Genomic DNA, 19,881 nt, shown 5'->3' on the forward strand with positions numbered 1-19,881 from the left:
CCTCTGTCTCTCTCTAATGAGTGCATGTGCCCCATAGCAAATGATTATTATTATGAATTAATAATTAAGTAAATAATTCTTTTAAAAAATAGCTAGTGAATTCTTAACCAAGTTCAGTTTCATCCTACTGAGAGTGGCCATGGGACCACAGGAACTCATCACCTGGATCTCAAGTGAGCCCTCACTGCTGCAGCATCACACTATGGGTCCACAGTCTGATTCTTCTCTCCTTGTCATTAAACATTGTTTCACACCCTTTCTTCTATCTTCAAAATCCCAAAAAGCCCTTCTCTTTCCTCAGTTTCAATCCACAACTTTTCTTTCTAGTTACAGAGAAATCATGAACCCATCAGAACATTTTTTTGTACAAAGTCATGTCACCCTCTATGCCTACTTTCCAGCATCTGTTTTCTGTTTCTGCATGAATAGAGCCCCAGCCTATTACCACAGAATCATGCTCCCCATAGGTCTTCTCGCTACACTCAAGCCACTCCACTGGTGTGTAGGTCACATGACCTCTTGTCCCATAAAAGCAATGGTCTGATAATTCTCCCCTCTTCCTCCATAGCAGCTTTTTCTCCCTATGAGATCATCCCCATTATCACCAAAATATCCCATTATTTCCCCCATCCTAAACATTTCCTTCTCTTAACATAATGATCTCCAAATTCATTGATGTTGCGGCAACTTACAAAAATCCCTTTTTTTCAAAATGATGTAGTATTCTATTGTGTATATAGGCCATATATTATTAATCCATTCATCCACTGATGGACATGTAAGTTGTTCCCATATGTTGGCTATTCTAAGTAATTCTGCAATAAACATGAGAGTGATGATATCTTTCTTTTATATACTGATTTTAATACCTCTGGATATATAATAGGAAGTTAGATTGATGGATTATGTGGTAATTCTGTGTTCAATTTTTGAGAAACCACCATGTTGTTTTCTAAAATGGAAGAAAGAAAAAGAAAAAGAAAGAAAGAAAGAAAGAAAGAAAGAAAGAAAGAAAGAAAGAAAGAAAGAAAGGAAGGAGATAAGGAGAGAAGGAAAGAAAAAGGGAGACAAAAATACCATGAGATTAGAAAATGATTATGAATAATAATAACTAATGATCTTTCCTGGCATAATATTGTATAAAATAAATAGAAACTGTCTCCTATGCTTTGACTATGTCCACCAAATATCTATGTTGAAATTTGATTATTATTGGAATGCTATATTAAGAGGGTGGTAAATTAATCTAATTATGGTATTAAAAAGTGAGATGTTTAGGAAATGATTTGATTATGATTTGATTAAATACTGTCATCAGAGTGGGTCCCATAATGGAGTGATTTTTTTGTTTGTTTGTTTGTTTTTATAGACAGAGATTTTTTTGCTATAACTTGCCAGAGAGAAATATACAGAAAGCAAGAAATCACCCTTCCCCCCAGACATGGGGTGACTACACTGCAATCCCTTCTCTGTTCTCCTCTTAGGATCTTGGGTATGCACACACAAAAGTGTGCGTGCACATGCCCGGCATGAGCTTTTTAAAGTTACCAGGTCCAGGGCTTGAACCACAGCCAACTGTGTGGGAGTTCAGTGATATAACCATTACACCATCTGCTACTCCCTGTTGATGACTTTTTGAGAAGAGGGAATGAGATCAGCTGGCATACGCTCTTCTCATCATGTGATGTCCTGCATTGCCTGAGTTTCTGCAGAGAGTCCCCACTAGCAAGAAGGCCCTCACTGCATGTAGTCCCTCCACCTTAGGCCTCCAAGTCCATGAACTAAATAAACCGTTGTTCTTTATTAGTTACCCAGTCTGTGATAATCTACTATTAGCAACAAAGAATGAACTACAACATTGTGTGAATGGTACGATGACTCTCATTTGGAGGTGAGGTGAGACTAAAGGTGAACATGTCATGGAACACTTCAGTAGGATTCCTTTTAAACTGCTGCAGCCACAGCATTGTTATCAGTGGTTCTGAGAGACTACATCCAGAGGAGGAATGTTCCTGAGAGAGAAGCATCTTCCTGGTGGAGTGTGAGTTTCCATAACATGGAGTAGAACTGCATCAGCAAAGAGACTGATTCTGCCTAAAGGGAGGACCCAAAGCTGCTGCAGATGTGTGAGAACGTGACCTACATACTGTGAGCCTACAAAGGGGTGCCATTTACATCAGGGTATGTATATTTATTACAACAATGATTTATTTCTTTTTTTCTTTGACTTCGTCTTCTTCTTTTTTTTCAGTTGCCAGAAATTGCTAGCACTAGCCAGAGAGGGATGGAGAAAAAACACCCCACAATAGAGCATGGTCATGTAGTAATCCTTTTGGCTCCATTTCTTCCCATTAGGATTTTGGGAAGGCAGGTACCAAGGTTGGCCATGAGGGATCCACTTCCAAAGCACAGTAGTGCGGAGTGGACCCTGTGACAGCAGTGTTTGGATAGAGGGCAGTGAAGGATCTGATAAACAAGTACATACTGACAATCTCCTCTTACATAGAAATAAAGCACCTTGAGAATGAGATTCACTTCTCTAACTTAGATAAAACTACTTTAGAGCCAGGAGGCAGCCATGAGAGCATCAGCTGCCCTAGGAATCTCAGAAAGTAATTGTGGAAATGGATAATGCAGAGTGAGTATATATCTACTTATCTATCTATATATTTATATCATCTATATCTATATTGCCTGTTGTGTAACTTTTTTCTCTCTTTTTTCTTTCTTTCTTCCTTCCTTTGTTCTTTCTTTCTTTCTTTCTTTCTTTCTTTCTTTCTTTCTTTCTTTCTTTCTTTCTTTCTTCTCTCTCTTCCTTTCTTTCTTTCTTTCTTTCTTTTTCTTTCTTTCTTATTTCCTTCCTTCTTTTTATTTTCACAATAGACCTACCCTTCTATTCCTAGACCACATGGTCCATTTGGTATCCTTACCCATAATTCAAGGGTAGGAATGCGAGCTAAGCTTGGAAAATCAGAAAAGAGCATCTTCCTGACAATAGTGATAGTTCTGGGGAGGAGTACCTTACTCATATAAAAGGCAACCTCTACATTTCCTGGAATATCTGAGTAAAATAACCCCTTCTTTTCTGATAGTTAATTTATGTCATACTAGTCTGGAGGCTAAGGGTACATTTAGGATGCACGACACTTTTGTTATTCCTTAGTCCAGTTATACTCACCTATCATTCTAGCTTCTGATGCAAGCCTCTACTGACTCAGTGTGGAGAAAGTGGGTGGGCAAGAGATCTCTAAACTCCCTCAGATTCCATGACTGGTTGTCTTCCTCCCAGATCTACTTAGCCATTAGTTACCCAACTGTTTGAAATGACTGGTACCATCAGCGCTACCTATGCCAATTGTAATGATAACCAAGTGGGGATATTCTTTAGAATTCTGAAATTCATTTTCTGTGTGTAGAAGCCTCACACCTGATGGCAGGACCCCTCACCGTGCAAATCATAAAGGACCTTGTAGGAGCAGAGTGAAATCTTCCATGGGGTCACTTCGTGATTTCTTTCTTTTCATTGCCTAGTCATAGATCGATTTTTCTGACCTCTTTATTTAAAGAATGAATTTATTTAACCTTATTTCTTTATTTAATTAGACCAGAGAGGGAGAGACAGAGAGAAAGAGAGAGAGTTGCAAAGTCCAGGACTCGAACTGCAGTAGTCCATGTGGAAGTCCAGCATCCTTAACCACCATTCTACCTGCTGGACTCTCAGACCCCTTTTGCTCCCCCTACTCCTATGCTTGGAGTAATCACCTTTCCTTTTTACTCATTACTCCTTCCTAATGTCAGTCTCTGCCAAATTCACTTTGAAGTTTTCTCAAAGTCTATAAAATTGTCCTTTATGTGAGGGACAGATATTTCTCAAATAGGAAAATGATAAAATATCTTTCTGGATGAAAATAAATTATTTTTAATTCTAGAGCAGATGTAAGTTATTGACAAATTACTAATTCTCAGAGACAAGATGCCAAAATGAATTTTTAAACAAGTTTATTTCTTTCTTCTGTTAGAGATAGAGAAAAAGGGAGAGAGAAAAAATGGTTAATAAGGTCTCATACCTCAATCCCTTCCCTCCCCTATTCTCCAGACTCTCTGTTGCCCTTCCCAGAAAGCCAGGATCACAGGTTCAGGCCCTGCCAATAAAGGCCAACCAGAGAACCCAATCCAGAATCTTCCATGTAGGTCCAGCTTCAGTTAAACAGCTTGTTACCAGTGCATCACCCAAAAGTGAAATTATGACTAGACGCTCTAGAGGAGGAATTTCAAAGTGTATCCATATCGCTAAATGTCTGCCATGGTCTAGGTCTAAATATTTATGTCCTCCAAAAATTCTGCTGAAATCCTTACATGAAGGTAATGTGATAGATACCTTTAAAAAATGTCTCAGAGGGACCACCAGGTGGCATAGTTGTTGGAGTACTGGATTCCCACATGACGTACCACAGTTTGAGTCTCAAACCCAGTGTCTCCAGGCATGTGCACTTGCATGCCCAAAATCCTGAGAGAAGAATGAAATAGAAAGAATTGTGGCATGGCCATTCCCCTAAGAGGGTGATTTTTTGCTTTCACTGTCTCTGTCTCTCTCTAGTAAGCACATATTCCCTATGGGAAAAAAACCTAAAAAATATAATGTCTCAGAGAGATGCCTGTTTCTTCAGACATGTGAAGTTACAGCAAGAAGACTGCAGTCAATGGACCAGGAAGGGTTCCCTCAGCAGACCTAAATCAGCTGGAACTTTGAACTTGACTTTATAAGTTCTAGAACTTTGAGTAATAAATGTCGTCTGTGCTTTTAAGCTGCCCAGGTTTTGTTGTAGCAGCCCAAATATATAAAGAAAAGGCCTATTTCATACCAAATGGAATGATAAATATACAAATTCCTACAATTAGATAAAGAATAGAAAATATGATCAGAATGTGAGGTGGCAAGTGATTAATTTGAATAGCTTTATGAAAACCCTCACAGAGATGTCCCTGCCCTCAAGCTCCGTGTGTGTGTGTGTGTGTGTGTGTGTGTGTGTGTGTGTGTGGTGGGAGAGGGAGGAACAGGCGCACATGGATGTGTGTGTTTAATGGAGGGGACTTTCTAAGTGAAACTCCAAGAAACTTAGCATGAGATATTCTGTAGCTTAACTACAAATAAAAAGGAAGACCATATTAAATCCAACACCACTGGGCCTATAACTTGTTTTTGGTTTTGTTATTGTTTTGTTTTGTTTTCCTTTGGCACAGTCAGTCTTATTTAGTACTTGGCTTTTAAGAGCTAATCATAATTTTGTTGAGACTTTTTAGAGACTGGAGGGCCTCAAAACTGGAAAGCATCAGTATTTTGGGATATGTTCCATTCAGCATTATGATATTTTTATATTCAGTTGATGGAAATATAATATAATAACAAAGTATAGCATTTTTTTATTAGTCTATATTACTTACACTACTACTGTTTAAGGCTATGTGATTGGAATCACAAATACAGGTAGTGAAATAGCATATAGTATGTGTGAGATTATGTGGTGGGGATGATGAAAGTGTATTATGTTATATATTTGATTATTTTAAAAGTGAAAATACAGGGGCCCAGGAGATGGTGTAATGGTTACGTCGCTGGACTCCCACATGGTTGTCTGTGGTTTGAGTTTTAGTCCAGGACAAGTGTTGGAGGAAAAAAAGGTGACCTATTCAGGAAATTGGTGACTGGGAATGTGGTTAGCTAATGTTCAAAACCTATCTCCAAAATCACAGACTAGGAAAAAGACTTTTTCTTTTTCTTTTTTTTTTTTTGAGACCCAGTGGCTTAAAATTCACGCTAGGAGAGTGTGCATGCATGCCTCTGATGCTGAGAGGAGAATGTAGGAGAAGGAATTGTGGCATGGCCATCCCCCTGGGGGTGATTTCTCACTTTTTTTTTTTTTTTGTCTCTGTCTCTCAACCAAATGATGTGCCCTATAGCAAAAATATCTCCCTAAGGAAAAAAAAGTGAATATACAGCTTAAAGAATTCTCATATGAAATGAAAAGTTCAAAGTAGAAGAACATTGTATGAGATGTGCTTTAATTCACAAATATTTTCAATACATCTGAATTTTGAAGGTTTTGCTTTGTTTATTTTTAGACAGAGATGCAGAGTTTCTCTCTTTTCCCCATGGAGACCTGGAATTTCTGATCCTCCTGGCTTAGCATCCTGAGAAGGTGGAATGACAGACATAAACCACCACTCCCAGTCTTGAATTTTTTAAAAAATTATTTATTTTATTTATCACTAAAATTATTTTATATATTCAAACACTGCATAATAGCTTGTAAAATAATTTTTTCCAGCATGAATATACTGTATATTAGTCCAGAAGATATCGTCATACACATTATCATCAACATACAATTTTCCATTTTTGTGTCCCTTAAATGCTTTGCTTCTCTCTTTTTCCCCTTGATTTTTTTTTTAAATTTGAGTTTTTGGGTACTATCAAAAGCGGGGAAAGTCTTCATTCATCAACTTTGGTACCTAGATAATCATGGCAGCTGGGGAAGCTAATCTATTCTAGAATAACGGAATATCCTGAAACTTAGCTTCTTCCTGCGAATCCTCACATAACCTGAAGTGATATGAAAATATTAGGAAGATAGAGCACATCTCCACAAGGGAAAAAATACCTCTTTTATTTCACCTTTTCTCTCTGTTACTCATACCTGCACCTCACCCTCCCTTCTGCATATTGCAGCTCCCAGTCCCTCTCATGGCTTTCTCCCCACTGATGTGTGAAGAACAATGTGAAAGACCCTAGAGGGCAGCAGGCTGGCTGATGCTGCCTTTCATGTCCTCGCTCTCTCATCTTTTATTGAGTTTTGAAGGGTTTTCTAATGTGGATCTGGTTGTCATTAAACTTTTCAGCCTTTATCACAGTTTGGAGACCCAACAATGTAGTTGTCCCTAATGATTCAGATTCAGGTAGTTTTCCAAGATAGCGTCTCCTAGAAACATCCATCTGAGAAAGGAATTGGTGGTGCTCTTATACAATAATTCTGTTATTAGTACATTTCTTTCTGAAGAAATATTCATACAGGAAGCAAAATTACAATGTGAGGATGGCCATATTTGAATAGAATTCAAGTCAGGGCATCTTATAGTGCTCAAAATGATTATGAGTTTTAAGCATCATAGTCTAATGCAGTCCTATCAGAATAGGTATTTGTTTATGTATATGTGTGTATAAACACACAGTGCACATGATATGTATACACACAAGTGCACACACATGTATATTAAAGGAATTCAAAGTTTGTGAGAAAATAGGATCAAAGTGTAAGTTTATTTTGGTTAAAAATGTTTTTGAAATTCATGCCAAGCTTTTTCACCATATGCAATTTCCATGTACCTGCTAATCCCTCTTTTGTTCATATATACACATACTAGCAAATTTGTCATGCAAGTGTCCATCAAGACAGGTTTCAACAAGGGATCCAAATCACAGAAATAGCAGTGAATCACATTGCTGCCAGAGGAGGACAATCTCAAAGATCAGAAAATCTGTGCTAAAGAAAGGACACAGGAGGCCAGGAGGCCAGCAGGTGACATGGAGGTTAAGGTTCTGGGTCCCACAAGGCCAACTATGTGGTTTGAACCCTGGACCTGGCCACTTGGAAATCACTGTGTGTGTGTGTGTGTGTGTGTGTGTGTGTGTGTTTGTGTGTGAGCAAAATCCTGTAAGGAGAATGAGTAAGGGATTGCGATATGGTCATCCTACTTTTTCATTTTCTTGCTCTTTCTCTGTGAACATACACACCATATAGCACATTGAAAAACAATAAGGAAGGAAGAAAGAAAGGAAAGAAGGAAGGAAGGAAAGAAGGAAGTATGGAAGGAAAGAAGGAAAAAAGAAAAATGGAAGAAAGAAAAAGAGAAAAAAAAAGAATGAATACAAGATCCCACCCAGGAAAAAATCACAAAAAATATCTAAGACATGTCACTTCGTAAAAGTTGTACATTGCAGGGCCTTGCAAATGGCTATGTAGTGAACAAAGGCCATGAGGATGAGCACAAAGATCTCTATGCCCCCAAAACCTGGGCTGCAAAGACCTGAGTCAGGCACTCATTTTAGGAAATGGCCATCTTCTGAGGAAACATTCACAATTAATCTGGAAGCTGTGGCTATAGAAAAATAAATGTCGGCAAAGGATAGGTAGAATAGGCCCAAGTGTATATCAAGTAGAATCTTAAAAGGAAGAATAATCAGGGGTTGTGACTGAGAAAAACCTGTGGTACAAGGATGACAGAAGTACCACAGTAAGGGTAGAGAGTAAGTTTGTTCTAGGATTTCATTAAGGAGTTTTGCTTTCCTCTCCTCCATCCTCATATAATTCCTTACCCCAACTCCACAAAGAAGGTGTAGTAAGCAGGGTGATAGTAGGTCATAGACTGCTGACATTAGTATCATTAGTATCATGAGGGAGTTTACTTTAAGTCTACCTCCACAGCCAATCAGAACTCAAATAAGTCTTAAAACCATGACATCTATTTTGTTTTGAAAGAGAAATGGATAACTGTCATAATAATTAGGATTTAGATCTATTGATCTTCTTTGTCTAGTTCTAAAGGGTAAACTGGTAGAGGATGAAAAAGGGTCAAGACTTTGTCCACAGCATAGGGTCCCTTAATATTTGCAGGTATTTCATAACAAGAAGTCTGGTTACACAAAAGAGATCATCCCTTAAGTAAGGAAAGTGATTTTGTAGGGACCTTGCAGGTGCATGTGTCCAAAGTTGTGTCCAATCTCATTTTCTTTTTTTATGTTATGAGGCAAGTAGCCTATGCCCGAGAGATTGTTTTTCAGAAACTCTTGAGTACTGATGCCTTTCTACACACAAAAAGAGAGTTGGTGTAAGATGTCAGTGCCATATGGACCAAAAAGCAGTTATGATCCAATATCTTTAAGATACTTGGATTTATGGTGAATGAAAAATTCATCCATAATGTCTAAGTTATGGCCTTCATATTAGGCCATCATAATCCTCTATTGTCAATTGAAGGCCCTCTACAGGATAGGGGTTATACTAAAATGGATAAGTTGACAGAGAATGAGAGAAAATGTGACAAATTTCTACAACTTGAGACAAAATATCTGGACTTTTCTGAATGGTCAGGGTGGAGTTATTTGCCAGAGAAAGACATAGAGAGAGAAAGTGAGAAATCACCCCCCACCCCCAGAGGAAATGACCAGGTCACAATTCCTTCTCCTCCATTCCCCTCAGGATTTGGGGCATGCACACACATGCACTTGGCTTGATTTTAAAGCCACTGGGTCCGAGGCTTGGACTGAGCGTTGGCCATGTGGGAGTCCAGCAACTTAACCACCTGCTGTCCTCTCCTTGACGTATTGTGTGCATGGGGCAAGCAGACTTACGTTCTTCTTTTGGCAATCCCTTACCATATATTCAGCCTGTCAGTACTGGTAACAAATAGAGGAGTCTTTCTGAGTGCCTCAAGGGGTAGGTTTGATTTGTAAGGCTGCCAACAAAATTACCACTTCTACCTTCTGTCTTTGCTTCCTCTCTTTGGTCTCTTCTCTGTCCCTATTAGAACATCTAGAAGTAGCTGTTGCCAAACAAACGTGGGCAAGAAGTTGTCTCTGGAGGGGCCTCAGAAAGCAGATTAGAGTTGGTATTTGGGTATGTGAGAGTATTAATTCTTTCAGAGGTTTATCTCTAATGAACTCCTGCAAGGTGGGGCTAGGCTCTTGCAGTGAGGCTAGGAGGGAGCAAGCAGCCTCAGGTGAGCAGAGGATTTTCTCTAAGGACAAAGGAAACTTGGACCTAAGGCAATTTTGAATATTTTTCCAATCTACCACAAAAAAAGAACTAATTATAAAATAATGTTATAATTAATACTTCCCTCTGGTGATCAGGCTGTCCCATCTAACTTATATTGTGGTCAGGCCCACGTGAAAAAGAAAATCAGATTTTGTTTTTTTCTCAATGTCTCAGGCTCAAAGGAGTCCCAGAATTTCAGGAGACAATCCAGGGAATTAGGTTTTATTCCATGCAGTTGAGGATGCACTACTCATCTACAAAAAGGGAGAAAAGGCCTTGCTTTATTCTCATTTTCTTTGCTCAGCTATTGTATAATCAGGCCTGTCATTGCATAGCAGACTGGGAGGAGCATAGGGGCAGTACCTTATCCTGAATCAGGTACCACACCATTCTATACTCTGTCACCGGATTCATACTTGGTCATTGGGGACTGTTTTTTTTTTTTTTTCTTTTTAAGAAGATTTTTCTCTATAGGGTGCATGTGTTCACTGGAAAGACAGAGACAGAGAAACAGAAAGTGAGAAATCACCCTCCAAGGGGGATGGCCATTACTCAATTCCCTCTCCCCCATTCTTCTCTTGGGATTTTGGACATGCATGCACATGCACCCATCATGAGCTTTAAGCCACCAGGTCTGTGACTGGAACTGCAGTCCAATACACTTGGTTGGAATGTAGTTACGTAACCTTAGGCCATCTGCTGGTCCCAGTCACTGGGGACTTCTAAAAGGACTGATGTAGTCAAATCTTTTTTAGACCTTCCCAAAGGAGAAAGAAACCAGAGCTTGGCCAGAGCATTTGTCTCATTCCCCTGCAAGCAGGGTCAGGGCCTGCAACTCTTATATGACTTTATTTGAGGAGAAGTGAGGGATGGAAATTCAGTTGAAATGAGAAAGAAGAAATAAGGCTGCAGTGATTACCAGGGCCCTTAGCAGCATTACTTTCATTGGTACAATCTGTGGTTAACTTCAAATTGTCTTTGCATAACATTCTATTCTGATAGAGAATTTCAATTTTGTTTCCAACCTCCATTTTTATGAATCCAATCAACCAAATACTATTACGTCCTGAATGTGGTATGAAAAATGGGTCTCAAATTCAGAAAAGCGAGCTTCTAAATAATCTGAGCTTTCTTTAGTCTACTTTGTGATTATTTTACATATTCATATAATTATCAGAGATAACCTGAGGTTTTATAAGACCTGTAGAACAAGGAGAAAGAGAGGAAATAGTGGTATGATTCCCTTTAACACATAACAGCATATTCCTCAATATGTCACTCAGGATCATCAGTCACTGAGACTGAGAACATCCTGAGGAGGAACACTCCTTTGTCAGTGGATGAGAAAAAATCCTGAGGGAAGGAAACAGAGGAATCTTTTCTGATATCCAATAAGGCTTCAGATTCTTGGGACCTTCCAGATATACTAGGATGCCCTGGTATTCACCATCTATTACTCCATAGAATATTCAAAGATTCACTCACTTCTGGTGTGACAGTTAAGATTCCAGAAAAAAGAAGCCAAGTCACAAAGCAGCTGACATTCCCATTGCTAATGTTGGGAGGATCAACTGAATGCTTCTTGGTGAACCTGTCATCAGACTTTACTTTTTTTTTTTTTTTTAATATTTTTGCTATAGGGCACATGTACTTGCTGTAGAGACAGAGAGACAGAAAATGAGAAATCACCCCCCAGATTGGGGGGATGGCCACACCACAATCCCTTTGCTTCCATTCTCCTCTCTGAATTTTGGGTACACACACCAAGCATGAGTTTCAAGCTTCGAGGTTCAGTACTTGAACCCATTCTTGACCTTATACAGCACCTTAAGCACCTGCTTCCCCACTACTTCCAGAAGTGACCACCCTGGGCAAAGGCAAGGTTCTCAACCTCTTGTCCACACCTCAGATCAACACATGCTTCTAGGAGAAAAGTGATCACAGAATTCAACTCACTTTTTTAAGATCTCTCTGGAGTCTTCTTCCTTTCAGTTTTTGTGGCCGCAACAGGTCTCTAGTTAGTACCTTATATGGGTGCTTTATCTATTGTACTTGATTTTTCTACTTGTTTACAACAAAAACATTTTGGGCCATGAGTTATTGGATCTCACCAAGAAATAGAAGCCAATATATTTTTATTATCATTAATTTATTCATTCACATATTTATTGGGTCCAGCAGATGGTATAATGGTTATGTTGCTGGATTCCCATGTAGTCAAACATGGTCTGAGTCCTGGACTCAGGGGATTAAAACTCATGTCAGGAACATAAACATGTTTGCCCAAAATCCAAAGAGGAAAATGGAGAAGGGATTGCAGTGTGGCCATTCTCCCTGGGGTGTGTGTGTGTGTGTGTGTGTGTGTGTGTCTATCTCTCTGTCTCTCCAGTGAGCATATACACCCAAAAGCAAAACAAACAAACAAAAACTAAAAAAAAAACAAGCATTTATTGACTACTTAGTATATGCTTGGTACTATCTCAGGTACTGGGAATTTAATGGTAAAGTTTTAGTTTCTTTTTGTTTTTTTTTAGACAAATATCCCAGCCTTCATATAAATTACATTTCAGTGAATACACAATAAGGAAGATAAATAACCACACTGAATGACGTATTATGTGATAATAAGTATAAAAACAAAAATTAAACAGAAATGGAGGGATCAGAATCACACAATGTTGGTGCATGAGATTTGCAGTTCTACGAGGTAATCAGAAATTCCGTTACTGAAAAGACACTTGAATAATCAACTGAAGCAAGTGAGTGCAAACACCTGAAGGATCGATAAGGGAGACACAGAGAGCAACCTGTGTAGAGATTCCTAGTCAGGAGCATGTCTGGGTTCATGGGAAAAGTTGGCAGGAATATGGTTTGTATGTCCCAGTGGGTTAAAGAATTTTGTGGTCTTAATAGAAAAAAAGTTGGAAATAATAAAGATATGGCTAAAAATTAGTAGATATGAGACTGAGATAATGGCAATGACAAAGTGTAGGTATGACTATAATAATCAGCAGTTTATATTCAGTGACAAGGTTCCCAGAAGAAGGTAGGATCCATAGTACCCACTCTGTGCATACTAACATCACCAAGAAGTATGGTAGAATTTTGTTGAGTGACAGTGAGCAAAGAAATGGCAACTCTAAGGGATAAGGTGGAATGACCCTAGAAGCAGTTGATGACTTTTATAAGGAAGAGTGGAGTCTGGTATAGTAAGATTGAAATTAAAGACTAGGTGTTACCAGCAGATACCATAGTGGTTGCGTTGATGGACTCCCACATGGCGAACTGCAGTTCGAGTCCTTGACTCAGTGGCTTGAAACTCACACCAAGCATGTGTGCATGCGTATCCAAGATCCCAAGAGGAAAATGGAATAGAATGGATTGCAACAAGTCCACCCTCCTGGGGGGTGATTTCTCACTTTGTTTCTTACTATTTCTGTCTCTCTCCAGTGAACATATGTGCCCTAAGGCAAAAACCTCTACCAATGAAAAAAGATTAAAGACTAGGATAATCATGAACTGGAGGATAGATATGAGCTGCCAGTCACTATGAGAAGCATTCATAATGAAATCCATTCCTAGGCTTTGCCATGAGAGCTGTGAGAGAGAAAACAGCACTCATGTAAATAGATGGAGGGGATAAGCAAGAAACCAAGGAAAGTAAGGAAAAGTTCAGATAAATGGTTGAGAATTTAGGATATTCTACTTATTATAGAATATCCTAGAATAGACCCAAAAGACGTAGAAAAAGTGGATTGGACAATATACCTGTTATGAAAAAGATGTGTTTATTTTTTTATAAGAAATTCAAACACACTTTTAAAATACTCTATTACAAAGCTGGCTCTCTCTAACTGGAGAAACATCCATGCAATCTCTTCAAATCTTGGGTACTCAGCCAAACAATATGATTGAAAGTATATACCAAAAAAATAAAATAAATAAAAAAAGGAAAAAAAATTCTGGACTTACTATTGAGTTTTCTTTAAGTGTATTTATATACAATTTACATGAACAAGAAAGAGAGACACAGTGACAGCACCCCCAATTGGGTCTTGACACTGCAATCCACTCAAAGTCCAGAGCCCTAGCCAGCCCTGGATCATGGGCAAGTGTACTCAGGAGATCTCTAGTCAGGGACACAAAACCTTCCCGTGGGCCAGTCTTGCAGGGCATCTTGTTTTAGCACCATGTGAACTCAGTCAGCTATGCAGCTCCATGATTACAATGAATGTAGAAAGGATACAGCTGAAAAATGCTTTATCTTTGAAGAAAATTGGTCAAGAGGTAGGTTTACAATTTCAGTAAACTTGAGGGGACCAGCAGGTGGTGTGGTGGTTAAGGCCTTGGACTCCCACATAGATGACCACAGTTCAAGTCCTGGACCTAGCAGTTTGCTTTCTCACTTTCTCAATTTTTCTCTCTCTCTGGTCGAATTAAAAAAAATAATAAATATAATAAAATAATTATTTTAAAATATATACACTTGGACTCCATTACAAATGTATGTTCTAAATAAATCAACATACATAACTCAGTGGCACTCAAAGTTTCATGGATTATTATCACTTGGGAATGTTTTTTAATTCTGATGCCCATGTCTTAATGATGGGCATTGACTCAAGGTCCTCCTGTTTGGGGATTACTTTAGGGGAGAGAAAAAATTTAAAATAGGTGTGATCTCTGCTATGGTCTGAGACATAATGACTTCGTTCTACAACTGTAAACAAGCCATTTTAATTTTTTGAAGGTTTTAATTCACATAACAGGTTCTAGTAAATATTGTATTATCTGGATCATATGTATCTGATACATATGTGCTTATACAATAGGTGCATCTCAATTACTGAAAGAGAATATCAATCTATAATTGAAAGATATTATATTTGGAAATCCTCTTTTGAGAAAAGAAATTTCTTGACTTAGAAATCAGTTTGCGCTCATTTCTCTTGACCTTTAGAATATCTTCATTAAAATTTACCATTAAAAACGGGATTAGCAGATAGTATAATGGTTACATTGTTGGACTTCCATGTAGTCAACTAGAGTTTGAGTCCCAGACCCAGTGGCATAAAACTCATACTGAATGCATGCATGCCCAAAATCCCAAGAGGAGAATGAAGGAGAAGGGACTGAGGCATGACCAATCTCCCTGGGGAATGATTTCTAGCTTTCTGTCTCTCTGACTCTCCAGCAAGCACATGTACCCTATGGCAAAAGTCTCTCTCAAAAAAATTTTAACCTTAAAAAGGCATTTCTTGGGGCTAGCAGGTGGCATGGTGGTTAAGGGCACTGGACTCCTACATGGCTGACCATGGTTCTAGTCCCAAACTTGGTGGCTTGCTTTCCCATTATTTCTCTTTCTCACTTTCTCATTCTTGCTCTTTCACTCTCTGATCAAATTAAAAAATAAATAAAGTTAAATAAAAGAATTATTCTCAAAAAAGACATTGTTTCTCTGACTCTTGGCTCATGGTGATCACTCATTTTTCAGTCAAGATATATTAGATATTTGAATAGCTCTTTGAGGTTGGTCGTATTAAAGAAAATTACTGCATATTTAAAATAATTCTTTCACATGGTAGACGAATGGTATTGAGTCTCACATCCTAAGGATCCAACTTGATGTACCACTTCTTATATTGCCATAATCTGAAAATTGGCTCCACTTAGAATTTGTTTTTAAATTAGGCTTTCCAGAAGTTTTTGTATCTTCCATTATTTGTTTCTCTCAAAATATAATTTAAAAATTGTACTTCAGAATTTTAATATTCATTTTATAATTCGATTTATAATTTTAACTTCATTTTATAATTTTACTTTTATCTAGTCTATTTTTCATTTATATACAAACATTATTTATAATTTCAATCTCATACTGTTAAGTTTTACATTCTGATTTTCATTTTTGACTGTTAAAGGCCTTTTCCCATGAATCTAAAGAATATTCATAATACATTATTCATTTTAGAAACTCAATAGTAACACATCAAAGTTTCATAATATAATTTTTTAAAGAATTATTTAATTTAAATTTATTTATTGCTATTATTTTATTTATTTATTTATGTTTTTGAAGTTGATCAGAGAGAGACAGAGAAAGAGGAAAGAAAAATGAGAAAGGAAGCTGCCAGGTCAGACTCAAACCATGATCAGCCATATAGGAGTCCAGCCGCCTTAACCACCACACACCTCCTGCACCCTCATAATATAAATTTTGCTACTTGTTTTTAAGTTACTACTAAATTTTTGTCTTATAATAATTTTTGAATAAGCCTCTTCTCATTTATGTTATTTTTAATAATCTTATTAAAGTAATTTTCTGAGGGAATAAGGTATAAATACATATATTCTCATAATTATAAAAATTATTATCAAAGAGCCTTCAAGTTTACAGAGGTTTACAGGATAAAAATGTACCTACTGGGGCCCCCTCATGGAGTGGCTCCCACATGGCTGACTACAAGGTTGGAGTCCCAGACTGGCTACTTGAACAATAGGCTGGATACATGTGTATGTGTGCCAAAATCCCCAAAAGAGGGAGAAATGGAGGAGAAGGGTCCCAATGTGAGTATGCCCTCTAGGGGGTTGTTTTTCTTTCTTTCTTTTTTCCTCTCTCTTTCTTTGTCTCTCTCCTGCAACTGCACAGTCTTCTATCAAATAAAAGAAAAAAATAGCACCGTCAAAACTTCATAATTTCTCAAAGCATGCTGCATAATTAAGCATCTACATTTTCATTATTATAAATGTTTATATTATGCTCTTGCATTCAATTATATCAAATTAGTCACCATTTCATAGCAACAGCATCATTTTCTGTTTTTCTTTTCTACTTCCCTGGAATCTTCTTTTAATAGGGATAGAATTATGATTAGAAGAAATCAGATGTTCTCTTTTCATTATCCCCCCATGTAAATTATTTTGTCAGTACTAAGTAAAAGTTCACATGCTGACCCCCTGGATGCCTATAATTGGAAAGAAGGTGACATTATTTTATCCTTTAAAGTCATTGCAGTTTGGAAAAAAAATTAAGTTCCTATATTTGAAATAAAATCTCTGAAAAGATGAAATATTAAATGGCATTAAACTGCAGAGCAACAGCATTTTCAGTGTCTTCAAATCTAAGCTAATATGTACATTTGGGTAATGGTTTTCCTTCTTAACATATTAATGTTAATATTTTAATTTTTTCAGGCATACTGTAATTTAAAAGTTAATGTGAGCATTTGTTGTAAGTTCACAGAAAACTTACTGATGTTTAAATTCTCAGGAATAAGGGCTCACCATAGCATTGTCATTTCTAATTACATCTTGTAAATGATGGTGTTTGTTACCTTACTTGAGTGGGGCTTCTCCCCTCCCCCCAATTCTAAGACAATACAGTATGTATAATAAAACATTAATGAATATAATTTCAAAATAAACTTCATAATTTCTCAGTTCCATTCTACATGGTAACTTTTAGTTCTATGTACATTCTTCCTGATTTTTCAGAATTCTGTATGTATATACAGTTGGTTAAATATACCTTTTATTTGCAGATCAGGTAATTTTTTCCATTGTTTCTAAAGATACAGCAACATGGTACAGATTTCTAATAAACTCATTGCCTGCATATTATGCTATTTATTTTAGTAACTAGAATAAAAATTATGATTATCAATTATAATATGTTTTTATTTTTTACTTTTTTTTCCATCAACTCTGAATTATGTTTATTTTAGAGAGTTAATGTTCTGGTTCTTTTACATTTTAAACTCAGTTTTTCATTTTCTATAGTCAAATCTATTGATATTTTGCCTTTTTCGGCATTGTCTATTAATTCAATTTGGGAGTTACCATCTTTATTCTGTCTTAAAATGTTGCTATGCTTGAGGCCAACAGATGGCATATATATATATGTATATTTCTATGCCATTTAGTATTAGTATAAAATGACCTAGAATTTATTTTAATGAGTTTTAAATACTTTTTTTATTCTGAATAATCACCAATTCATCAATGAATAAATAATATCATCCCATTAGTCACCATACATATAGTACAGACATACATAAATATGTCATGCAAGGCAGGGAAAGATGATCTTTACCTTTTTTGCTATCAAGTTGGAAAGATTAAATACTTGTAAATATGATAGGGCCCAATTGATTGCACAGTGGTTAAGGTGCTGGATTCGCACATGGCCGACTTTGGTTAGAGTCCCAGAACTGGTGGCTTGATTTTTTTATTCTCCCTTTCTCTCTCTCATTAAGTTGAAGAAGGATAAATTAAAATTTTAAATTAATAAATATTTAAAATAAATAAATAAAATTATTAACTACATAAAAATTTCACTTAAGTGTAAGCGATCACCAAGTTTTTTTTTTTTCAAAAGTGTAAATCTCACTCTAAAAGAAATTAATTGGTTAATGAACTTCCAAAAATGATAAAGAAATGGAGTTCTATCTTTAATATATTAAATATGTTAAACAAAAGTTTCCCACAAGATTCTCTGAAATTTAGTTATTTAAATTGGGTTCATTTGCTTTGAGTAAATATTTCAAAATTACTACTTCAAATTGTCTATATATCTCTAATAAAACTACATCATCTAAATTAAGATTCTTAGTCTTCCAACTAAAGCAATATTAGTCCAGTGTGATAAACGAAGGATGCTATAGCTATAAGGACTGACAGTTCTAATTAACTCTGATTACTATAAAAGAGAAAACAGATTATTTATTACTTATTTTTATTACATTGAGTTTCTGCTGGAGGATAGCAATAAAGAGGGTTGTGAGGCAAAGAACAGTTAAATGAGAAAAGAGAATGAAAAATTATAAGAAGGAAAGAAAAAAAATAAGGAAAGAAGCATGCATTACTTCAGGTTAACACTCAGATGGACTCTACGAAAACTGCATTAATTAAATCAAAAGTTGTAAGAAGTAAATACATCGGGAAATAGTGAACAACTACTAAAGCAAGATAGTACAATTCCATTTTCTTTATTTTAAATAAGCTAAGATAAAAGTTGGGAATGTGAAGGCAGGAAGGTGTCCAGTTGACAAAGTGTATGCATTCATTGAGATCAACATGGTCTCAGAGTTTTATTTCTGAATTCAGCAATTACTTCCTAACATTTCTCTGGGTCTCCATTCTTCACCTTTAAAAAGAATTAATAAGGACACATAAATACTTATTTTACACATTCTCTGAAACAGGGATTCTTTCTTTTATATTGTATCTTTTAACCTTTACAGAAATTTTATAATTTCACAACTTCATAGTCCATGTAACTGATGAGAAAACTGTGGCTCAAAAACTTTAAAATGACATGCCAAAGAACTTTTTCAAGATTCTTCCAGTCCATTCATAAGTAAAAGGCCATACACTGAGGTGCACATTTTTTTCTGAGATGCTTTTGGTAGATAGCCAGGCTTACTAATCATTACTAAGTCTTCCAGCAAAACAGCATAGTATAGTGCAATCACTTCATGATATTGTCTTTCTTCAATTTCTGTCTAATTCTTCTTTGCTAGCTCCATTCTTCATCCCCATCTAGGATCCTAGCAGAAAATGGAATATCTCTCATAAAAGTCACTTAGACTTGATGCCCTAGTTTTTTCCACTTGAAATAGTTTGAGTAGGAGTCTTTTTCTAAGCTTGAAGATATTTTTGTTCTCCCTCCACAAAGGATTTTCAAACACATAGTGAATAGCAAGTAGTCTAGTATGTAATTTCTTTTGATTTTTTTCAATTATTAGATTCCAAATAATCATAAAATTCTCTTTACACATAATGTGACTAAGTTGCAAATAAATTAATGAGGGATATGAAAGTGAAAACATTTTGAAGCTTTTTCTACACTATTACCTTACCTCTTTCTGTACCAGGTATATTGGAAAACTTTTTGTCTAAGATCATTTTTACTTCTTCACACCTAATTTTTAAACTTTAATCTTTTATTTTTCATCAGAAAAAAACTTTAATCTTTTCCACACTTTACTCATGGCATATTTCATGTCCTTATTCCTCAAAGTATAAATCAGAGGATTGAGCAATGGGGTTACCATGGTGTAAAATATTT

The 19,881-nt window shown here is 36.5% G+C and overlaps 1 pseudogene; it reads right to left on the bottom strand.

The window, feature by feature from the left end:
• LOC106735511 (olfactory receptor 4C15-like) overlaps positions 1-19,881 on the bottom strand; it is a 31,102-nt pseudogene that overhangs the window by 10,428 nt on the left and 793 nt on the right.

This window comes from Tupaia chinensis, unplaced genomic scaffold, assembly GCF_000334495.1.
Source record: "Tupaia chinensis unplaced genomic scaffold, TupChi_1.0 Scaffold000417_1, whole genome shotgun sequence".
NCBI classification, from domain to species: Eukaryota; Metazoa; Chordata; class Mammalia; order Scandentia; family Tupaiidae; genus Tupaia; species Tupaia belangeri.